The 10,855-nt window shown below is 34.2% G+C and overlaps 1 long non-coding RNA gene across 1 annotated transcript in view; it reads left to right on the plus strand.

Moving 5' to 3' along the window:
- LOC116587712 overlaps positions 1-8,161 on the plus strand; it is a 30,162-nt gene extending 22,001 nt beyond the window's left edge. Inside the window, exons 2-3 of the long non-coding RNA XR_004284599.1 lie at positions 5,840-5,994; positions 8,038-8,161. This is a non-coding gene — a long non-coding RNA (uncharacterized LOC116587712). The remainder of the gene's footprint in view (positions 1-5,839; positions 5,995-8,037) is intronic.
- Positions 8,162-10,855: the final 2,694 nt, after the last annotated feature.

Here is a 10,855-nt window from a genome sequence, read left to right on the forward strand (position 1 = left end):
ATACAGACTCTTAAATACAGAGAACAAATATGTGGTTGCCAGAGGGGAGGCAGTAAAACAGGTGAAGGAGATTAAGAGGTACAAAATTCCAGGGACAAAATAAATAAGATACAGAGTTAAAAAGTACAGCATAAGGGATATAGTCAGTAATATAATCATGTGGCATGGTGACAGATGATAACTACACATACTGTGATGAACATTGAGTAATATATAGAATAGGCAAATCTCTGTGCTGTGCACCTGAAACTATTATAACAGTGTATGCCAACTAGTATTATTTCAATAATAAATTGAAAAAAAAATTCCCTTGACTTTTGTTTCACTGAAGTTCTGTTGAAGATCTCTCCTCTACCATCACAGTCTTCACCCTTCTAGTGAAGCAGTTGTGTTGAATAAAGTGTATCTTGCCTGTATAACTTATTTGGTGCAGTTTTCTTTGAAATATTTTGTATGATTTCTTTTGAAATATTTTATAGATGAGGGCAGGGATTTTTTTCTAAAGTATAGTTAAATATGACACTAAAACTAAATAGGAAAAAAATAAAATTAAGCACTTTATGCATATATTAAAATGTTTTTATAGATCTAAGGACTGAAAAGCCATTAATAAAAAACATAATTTTATTGATTTTTATATGGATCCAGTTTTATGAGAAAAGAGTGTCAATAATATATGTATTATATGCATACAGAAATACAGAAAAATATATAGTAGCCACCATTAGAAAGAGAGATTATTGTATCATTAAAAATTTGTCTTTGTTTTCCCGATTTTTTTTTCAAAATTTTTCTACCTAGGGGCCAACTGGGTCTCCTGGGTGGCTCAGTCCCTGGAGCATCTGACTCTTCATTTTGACTCAGATCATGATCTCCTGGGTAGTGAGATCAAGCCCTGCCTGGAGCTCTGTGCTCAGTGGGGAGTCTCCTTGAAGAGTCTGCTGACCTCCTCCCCTCACTTGGGTGCTCTCTCTAAATAAATAAATAAATTTTTTAAAGGGTAAAATAAAAAAAATATAAACTGAGGTGCCAATGTTTAAAATTATTAAATGTTAATAATTAAGTCTTTAACTAGCCAAGAGTATGTCTGTCGTTGGCACCTGGCTTAGGGTGTATTCATTAGTTATGCTTGATGGATCTCTTTCCTGTAAAAACCTATGGAGAGAGCTCAGTGGTCTCTGCAGAAAAATTAAAATGATAGTTAAGTTTTTTTTCAGTTTTCTAAAGCCAATATGGAAACTTTTCTACAGAAAATTCAAACTTTCCTTGAAAATTTCTAGTAAGTTAATATTGAAGGAATAGAGGGAATTCCTGAGCTGTAAGATGTTGAAAATAAGTATGCCTACAACCACAGGCATCAGTCTCTGTCGATTAAACATAAAAAAAAGAATCCTTACAAAAAATATTCTACATCTCTGTTCTCAAATCTCATTTGTATACTGGTCAAACTGAAGTTTTCCTTCCAGAAAGAGTAATTTACCACTTGAATGATTTTCATTCTTGTCTTATATATGGACTTGGGAAAAAGCAGCCAGGAAGACAAAACTGTGGATTGCAGTGTCTGAATTGTCAAGGTGCCAAAGTGACTCTGTCTATCATTTTTGCACATGGATAAATGTCTTTGTTGTCAGGGAGATTTTCTCCCATTTTCTTCAAACTTCTTATCCTTTGTTTGTTGGATTGAAATGTTCCATCACAATATGGCTGTGCTAAAGCCATATACCCTGCGGATGATTATCAGAGGCTCACAAGGCTACCAAAATAGAACGCCCCCAGTCTTGTAAAGAGCACTCAAGTCTTTAGGAAAGAAAAGCAGTGATACACTAAGGGGGATGGGAAGCAGTTGACATTATTTTATTCTTGTACTGACCTTTTTTTTTTTAATGGAAAAAAGTTAAAGATTGACTGAAGAAATGTATGAGTTAATGTGCTTTTAAAAAATCATTTGCTAAATTATAAACATGTTACTTTAAGAGAAGCTGAAAGGGGAGTGGGGGAGGCACCTGTCTGGCTTAGTGGGTTAAACAGTTGCCTTTGGCTTGGGTCACAATCCCATGGTCCTGGGATCAAGACCTGCATCAGGTTCCCTGCTTACCTGGGAGTCTATTTCTCCCTTTCCTTCTCCACTCTCTCATGCTCTCTCTTTCTCAGATACATAAAATCTTTTAAAAAGGAGAGAGAGAGAGGGAAGCTGAAAGGTGTAAGAAGATAAATGAAAGATTATTCACATAATGAAACAGATTTTCTCACATCACAGAAGAATTTCAAGGGATATTTTAAAAATAGGTTTCTCTTATCTAAGATTTTAACTACATTTTGGTTTCCAAAAATTTAAAAAGATTCATGTATTTACAAATTTAGAAATTCAAAAATAACTTTTTCTAGGCATAGAGACAAATTTTATAAATATTGTTAAATGATGACAAATATAAGAATCCTTATTACTTCCTATTGATCAATAGACAACACAGATCACAGACAATTGTTAAATCTACTATTTAAGTGAAAATAATTGATGAGATAACTTATGTTTTCTTAAGATACAATACTTTGCAAACATCAGTCCTGTGTGATCCAGTGTTTCCTTTAGCAGTGAAGGATTATAATGTGATTCCATTACAGGATATGACTTGTGAAATAGCTCGAAACTCATTCTTCTCCCTTAAGCAGCCCTACATGGTTTGGCAGCTATCTTCTGCTAAAATCATTGATATGAATGATCGTTTTTTGACTTCTAACCTCTGCATATTAGAGATTAAGTGCTAGATGAATGGAGTCAATGTTGTCTAGTATTGTAATTCTAATAACTACATTAGGATCTGAGGGACAAGTAGAGAAAAGCAGAGGAGGAGAGTTCAATAAAGGGAGCGGGGAATTAACCAGATTTCAAGTCTCTTATTTCCTTACTGAAGTCTAGATTAAGTAGTTTATAACTGAGGTCTCCTTATTGCTTGTCTAACTAGCTAGTGGGTGCTATCACATTTACTGGGTTATATTTGTTGACCTGCTCTAGCTTGCTAAATATTTTGAGATTTTGAACAGAAGGTGAACCTCTAAGATCACAGTAATGAAATTGTCTTTCTCTGTAGATAAAGAAACTGACCAAATACATACGTTCACTTGCATTTAAACTGGATAAAGAACTACTTTTCCTTTGTATGTTACCACAATTTACAAAGTGTATGTCTCTAACAGATATATTTGGAACTTCATTGTTCCTGTTGTTAGAGATTATTACAAAAGTTAATTTTATGCTATGAAAAAACAAAATGCTAGTGGAAATTATTCTTGAATTTGATAGGTAGGGTAATGGCCTGCAAAAAGGCAGTTGGAGGGGGAGAGGGAGAACACTTTAACTTTCCCTTATATTCATAGGTTTCTTTGAAAATTTTACATTTTTTAACATAAAATTATTCTATTAGAAAGAAAATGGAAGATGGCCTATTTATAAGTATTTTATTATATAAAGAAACGTGTTTAACTTTCACTTGATGCATAGAGAATGCTAAGAATATGAGCGAGACTTCTTTGAAAGAGCCATTGATTCTGCTTTTTCTCTGTGCCAGTGGTAACATCTATGGATTGATTTTTCTGCATACTATCTTTGAGAAGCCAAAGTCTTTGTATAATTGGACAATAACACTACCACATAATAGTTACTTATGGAGAGGACATTCCTTTCACAAACAGAATAAATTGGCAAAGAGAAGGCAACCCGAATCATGATTAGAAACATGGAAAAGATTGGGAAAATTACACAGAGAACACCATAAAACTGAATATTTAATACTGATGGTCAAGAAGAGCTACAGAAAGTCATATTTGAAAAAAGAAAGTTTAAATGCTTGCTCATAGAGTTTGCAGATAGAGCAAAGGGAGTGAGTTAAATGACTACAGGGATTTCTGTCCTGGAGGTCTGAGAGCTTGGTAAATTCATCTTCCTGAAGAAATCTACTTGTCAAGAAGACCAAAGGCTTATATTTGTTCATCAGGCATATTTATTCAATATGTCTTAAAGACATAATGTCATTTTTTTCACAAGATAGGTTTTTAGATCTCCAAGTAATGCTAAAATAAGGTGATAAAATGTGGTAAAGGTGTGAATACACATTTTCTGCTGCACAGATATTTATATCTAGATCCAACAGTGAAGACAAAGTTTAATGATTTGACATTTTAAAGAAAGAGAAAACGATTAGAGCTAGATAACCTTCCAAGTCTGTTGAAAATGCCCACATAATTGGCTTTGTTAACCCAGCAGTTATTGACCTCCAGACCCCCTTACCCAGAAGCACACTTTTTATGTCTATAGGCAGACAATTCAAGAAAGAAATGACCATTTCAATTATCCTTAGAGTTGCTAGACATTCATTTTCTCTTTCTGCATAAACACTGGGGATACTCCATGTACTTTGAACCTCTGCCCCTACTATGTAGCAAGAAGGGGCTACAGAAGGGGCTTTCCCTTGAAGAAAGGAACCCTCAGGAAGGGAGAGAGAAGCTGCTTGCCCTGCCTGTATGCTTGATGCTGAGGAATCAAGTGACCTTTCTCTGGAGTTGACATCAGAGTAAAGTGTGGGGTGGTCACCTTCAACAAAGTAAGACTAATTCCCTGTAATTTCATTCTTGTACATAGACATGGTCACTAGTGCTTGCTACTTTCTGCATAATTCTGACAGTAGGATGTTTGTTAAAGAAGCCCACATTATGATGAGAAGTAGGGATTACAGGGTTCCAAGCCTTGAACAAGAACACCATAGCTCCTCAAGTTTTTAATGGTTCTTGGAAATCTGGAGAGCATAGTAATGGTTTCTGTGGCTCTATCTGAGGAAACATAAAAGTAAAGGAACATAAAATGTTGCCTAGGTGGCTGCCAAGGGAAAAAAAAAAATGAGAAAACTTATAGTCAGGGCTGAGAGCATGGTCTACTTACCACCAGGGACTGAGAATGACTAAGCTGAACCTGCCTTAGGGAGCCCTCTATGATGTTGGATGCCATGGTAAACACTAAGAAACTCCATCTATGTGGTGATCACCACACTAACAGAAACAAGCTACTAGGAGAAAGCAAACGCAGATCTGGCTGGAGTGAGATCAGCAACGTCTTTCCACCACCAACGGATAGCAAGTAAGAACAGAACTATGGCGGTCACTCCCACTTCCTTCTCTGCATCTCAATATAAGGATGGGTATAATCAGTCATACATACCTTTCTAGTGTGGGCCCCAGAGCCAGAGTGAAGCATAGTGTGGAGAGAAGGCGAGGTCTCAGAGACATATAGGAGATGAGATCATACAAATGGATAGAACTGAATGATTTCATGTTGTAATATGAAAGGGATCAGGGAGTTAAGGATCTTCCTGAGATGTGTGCAAGAGCTGGGAAAGGGAGATTTTCCAGAGCATGATTAAGGACAATCTTAGAGAAAATAAAGCTATTTATATTTGTTTTCCCACACATACACCCACATTTTATTCACTTGGTGCAACAAATTGTAGAGAATCCCAAATTAAATGTGGTACATGATAAAAAAAAAAAAAGAATTCTCAATTTTTGACTATTCATGTCCTTATCTATTTATTTCAGTCAGTTAAATCAATTTAACACTTATTTTATCTTAACAGAAAGAAGATAGTACTTGACATACCACCACTGGTCCCGGAAGAGTACTGAATGCATCTTTAAATTAAGTTTTACCTCAGAGAGCCAGTTACGTAGTTCTGTTAAAAATAAAACAATACAAACAAACAAAAAGCATTGTAATTGTATTTCATTTTTCCTTAAAGAAGCCCACATATATATATATATAAATTAATTTGAATATAAATCTTTTTAATAGGAACCTACAATTCCAAGATTGGAGCATCAGGAAGCAATTTGTCATAACTGAAGAAACAAGGGCTGTGGAAACAAATCTGGGCTCTAGTCACTCTTCCACAATTGATTTTCATGAGACTTGGAACAAGACTATTCTAAGACTTAGCTTATCGAAGGGTAAGGAGTGCTGTTACATGGTGAAGGATGAAATTAACTGAAAAACCAGGGGCAACTGGTTGGCTCAGTGGGATAAAGCCTTTGCCTTTGGCTCAGGTGATGGTCGAGGGTTCTGGGATTGAGCCCCACATTGGGCTCTGTGCTCAGCGTGGAGCCTGATTTCCCCTCTCTCTCTCTTCCTCCCTCTCTGCCTACTTGTGATCTCTGTCTGTCAAATAAACAAGTAAAATCTTAAAAAAAAAAGAAAAAGCCAAGGGAACTAGCACAAAATTTATATTGGACCCTATAGTAATCAAGCTAATATTTTTGAATTTTCATTTTGGTTCCCATCCTTTGCAAGGACATGAGGTCTGGGATAGAAGAAGAATAAACAAAAAGAAACATCTTTTAATAAAAATTGTGCTATAAAAAATAAACCATAACATTAATTTGGCACTTATAAAGAAAATTGTAAAACTAAGTAGGTGTACTTAAGTAAGAAAAGAGAAAGAAAGAGAAAGAAAATATATAAATTTGATGAAGACCATGGCAGGTTTTGGGTGTGAATATAGGACATAAAATTCCTAGGACATCCAAACGTTACCAGTACATTATAGAGGGCTATATGTGCCACAATAAAAGTGGATGCAAGAGTCAGTGAAAAATAAGTTGTATTTTACCTAGAATTAAAAACTTGTTCAAATCTCCATGAGAAATTTGAATAGTTTAAGCTTCAATGAGATATTTTTCATTTTTTGATGCCTATCTTTTTGTCTTGTGCAATTCTAGCTCATTGCTTTTATAATATAAATTCTGGGCAGGAATTTCGAATGATTCTGAATTTTATACAGTCTCTCATAGTACTAATATTTAGTTTATGTTAAGTATCTTGCATCTTTTTAATGAAAGTTCTTTCTTTTCACTGAAAATATTTCTATGAAACATTGCTGAAATTAGACATTTTGATAGGCTTAAGTAAAGATTCTGGAACCATGCTAAAAAGCATAATATTTTAGATATATTCTGTTCAAAACACATTTTTATGTCACAGTAGTGTGTAAGATTCCTATGTACATATATATTTTCCTTTACTAAAATAATTTAAATAATGATTAACATTTCTCAGATAAATAACTAATTCCATAAGATGAAGACAATGAACCTAAATTTTAAAGCTTTCCTGTATGGCTATATTGATTCAGTCATTAGAGAATAGGTAGATTTCATGGAAATTTACTAATCTGTTTTATGATAATATATTTTTTTTTGTTTTATGGTAATATATTATTAACTGAAACCCTTGATTTTCATTTATTTCCTCTTAGCTAATACCATTGATGTTAAATTTTGATAATGCTCAAATCTTTTATCTCACCTGTATCTTTTCTTCAACGAGTTTTTAAGTAATGTATACCATGTATAATTATATAAGATATGAAACATGGCATAATATTTATTTTATCTTATGACTTTCTTTTTATTTATTTATTTTCTTATTCATCGAACAATAAGACATTGAATGGTCTTTCAAGCCTTTTCTGAGCATTGGAAATTGCTTTCGTCTTTGCCATGTCCTTCTCCTCCTTTCTCGTTTGGAAAGTTTCCGTTTATCCACCAAGACTCAAGCAAGCTGTACTATTTTTAGTGCAGCATTCACAGACTCTTTCAAATCAGGTTAATTGTTAACTTATCAGTAGTACCCTCTATTTCTTACCTAGAAACCTGAGGGCAGGAGGCTGAACCTGAAAATGTATTCCCCCCACCCTCTGGTTTTACCAAAAGGATTGTGTTCCTACTTCCTTCATGGTTTTTGTTCCACATCTTCTACCTCTCCAGGGAGACAGAGTGACTTACTTGGTTCCCTTGACAAGTCAAGAATATATTCTAGCTTCACAAAAGTTGGACTTTATGGAGTCTTTCAAACTTAATGTAATGAGTATGAATGATCTGTTGCAATGCAAATATTTTGGTAGTCATTAATTAACAGATTCCTCCAAAACTATTACATGCAGTTGAGTAGAAGATGAAAATAAAATCCATTGACTATGGCCTTTTCTTTTCCAGACCCATTAAAGAAAAGTTCTGTAGGGTCTTCTGAAAAGAGGTGGTTTCAGATATTGGGAAATGATGTTCAGTTGCTACATTAAAGAAAAACAGTGACCTGTGAAAATTTCTTCATCCCCATCAATCTGCTACTGAGAAGTTTCTCAGGGGAATACACGTCTGTATTAGCAAGAAAAACGGAAATGACTTCTTTAACCAAAGATAACCAAACTTTAACCAAATTACATCATTCATCATTAATTTTAAAAACTTTGAGGACGTGATGAAAAAGGTAAGTATTACTAACCAAAATCAGTATTACTAACCAAAACAAAAATTAATTATAAAATTGCAGCTTTTCACCAGTTGCAGCTCAAAGGAAAGTCAAATCTCATCTTAGGAAATTAAAAACCAAACAAACTTTCTTGTGTCCATGTCCTGGTCCATAGAGTATAGTTACAGTAGAAATGGAAGGGATATGCTCTATTCCCCAAGATGACATATTTAGTTTAATGTGTATTTTGGTAAGGACAGTAACTGCTGACTAGGGTACAGAGAACAGAATGAACTTGAGTTGATGAATCTCAGCTCAGAAAAGTACCTAGGTTATTAAGGGTCCCAACAGTACAATTCTAATATAGGTGAATTATTTCCAACATAAAATATTCCTGTAATTTTCTATCACTATCCTGACATACCATCTGTATAATAGTTAGAAAATGTGAGAGAATATACAATACCAGTGAAGACTTTGGTTAGATAAAATGGTACAGGAAAATGGAACACAAGTGGCCAAATCTCACTATTTTATTCTTCCTTCACCATTTTACAAAATAGGAGCAATCATCAAATGTCAGACATAATATTCAGATTCAAGTTATCTTTGAGTTCTAAAGAAATACAAGGGTTGAAAAGGTATAGTTCAATTTTTCCATGGTCTGCAGGGAACTTCTATTTATGGTGATGTCTTAGACTTGATACTGCATCATTTTCTGAACCTGACATAAATCAGAGGAAATGGAAATCTAAGGAAAATAATATTGTTTATTATTTTATATTTGACATAGAATGTAGTCATAACATCATTTCTACTGTTTATTTCTGAAAGTATAAATGACTGGACTTTCAGTATTTGGAGCATGTTTATGATGATGGAAATGTTTGTTTATAAATCTCTTTTATTTTTTCCCCCAAAGATTTGTTTTATCTTATAATTTAAAAATAGTATAACAAGAGGGAAAATGCAATATGATCAATATACTCTGCAATGTTCTGAAAATATTTCAGAACAAGCAAGGAAACATTTTGTTTCTTATAATCTCTTTTCAGTTCCTCGTATAAGTCTTTAATTTTGTTGATTCTTTTTTATTGCTAATGAATTCCTCAAGTCTGATAAACTTAAGTGGTTGAATTTTGGGGTTTCTATTTTTCTCTGGAATGTACTTTTTACCTACTTTCCTCTTTTTCTTCTTCCAATAAGACATTCTTTCTGCCCTGCAAGTGATTACTTATGTGAAAGAAAAGCTCTGAAAGGTAATATATCATGGAAAAAGTAGATCAAGTGCTGTGTCCTCCCTGAGGGATAGCAGACTTGCTTTGCATTATGCTGCAAATGGCCTTGCCTTTGCTCAAGCAGAGAATGACTCATTTCAACGTGTGTAATTATTATTTAACTCAATGTTGCCTTTGTACTTTGTTAGCATTTGGATTTTTTCAAACTATTTTGGATTATTTTTTATCCATTAATTTTATTTAGATAAATTTTATTATCTAGAGACAAAACACATATCTAACACTCAATGAAATTTTTCTTGTTAACAGAGCAGTCATTTGGCAAATACTTATTCAACTGAATGTGTTGAACTCAGTATATGCCAGATACTATAAAAATATAAATAGTATGGTGTGGAACCTGCAATTACAGCTTTTTGTATTAACATGAAGAATATTCTAACCCTTAGATCTATAGTCGTTTTGGTTCAGGAGATGCCAAATTATCCCTCTCTGAGGAGCTTAACGGAACATGGCTAACCACTAGACAGGAATATGGAAGAGGCATTTGATGCCTTTTGGCATTGGTCAACCTTTATATCCTTCTTACAATTCTACAAAGTACAGGTTTGCAGGTTAGAAAATCCACCTATCCATTCCAAATATATTGTGTTAATTAGATTCTCAGTGCTATGAAGAACCCATAGAGGAGCCAGAGAACCATGCCTAATGACTGGATAGTGACTGGAAACAAAAATCTGCAACATGGCAAAGACATGGATTTAGGAGGTCATACAAGGAAAGAAAAAAAAAATAGGATCACTAAAGTAGACAACATGGAGAGATTTTTCTGAGAAAGCCATACAAATGTAGGCCTTTTGGAGGTCTAGGACTACACAAAGACAATGAAGAAATGAGCAACAGTAAATGATGTCTAATGACTGGGCTAAACTTCTCTTTCCTTACATCTTCTTTGAATACAGTCCATGCTCCTTCTTCTCACCCAGAAACTCAAAGCAGTTTAGTATTCTCTCTCTCTCTCTTGCTCTCTCTCTCTCTCTCTCTCACACACACACACACACACACACACAAACACACACCTGTGTGCCAGTATTCAGATAAAGATTAAAAACATTTTCAGCATCTCAGAAAGCTCTCATGTATTTCTTCTGGGTAACAACATCACCAACCCGAGCACTGGCTACTATTTACTGTCTTTTATTACCACATACTGTTTTTTTTCAAGTTTTCCTTCTCTACTCAACAGTGTTTTTCTATATTGTTCTAGCTCAATATCAACTACATAAAAGATAGTTAACATTATGTATAAAACTATAAAAACAATGAA

This window comes from Mustela erminea, chromosome 4 (genome assembly GCF_009829155.1).
Source record: "Mustela erminea isolate mMusErm1 chromosome 4, mMusErm1.Pri, whole genome shotgun sequence".
Classification (NCBI taxonomy): Eukaryota; Metazoa; Chordata; class Mammalia; order Carnivora; family Mustelidae; genus Mustela; species Mustela erminea.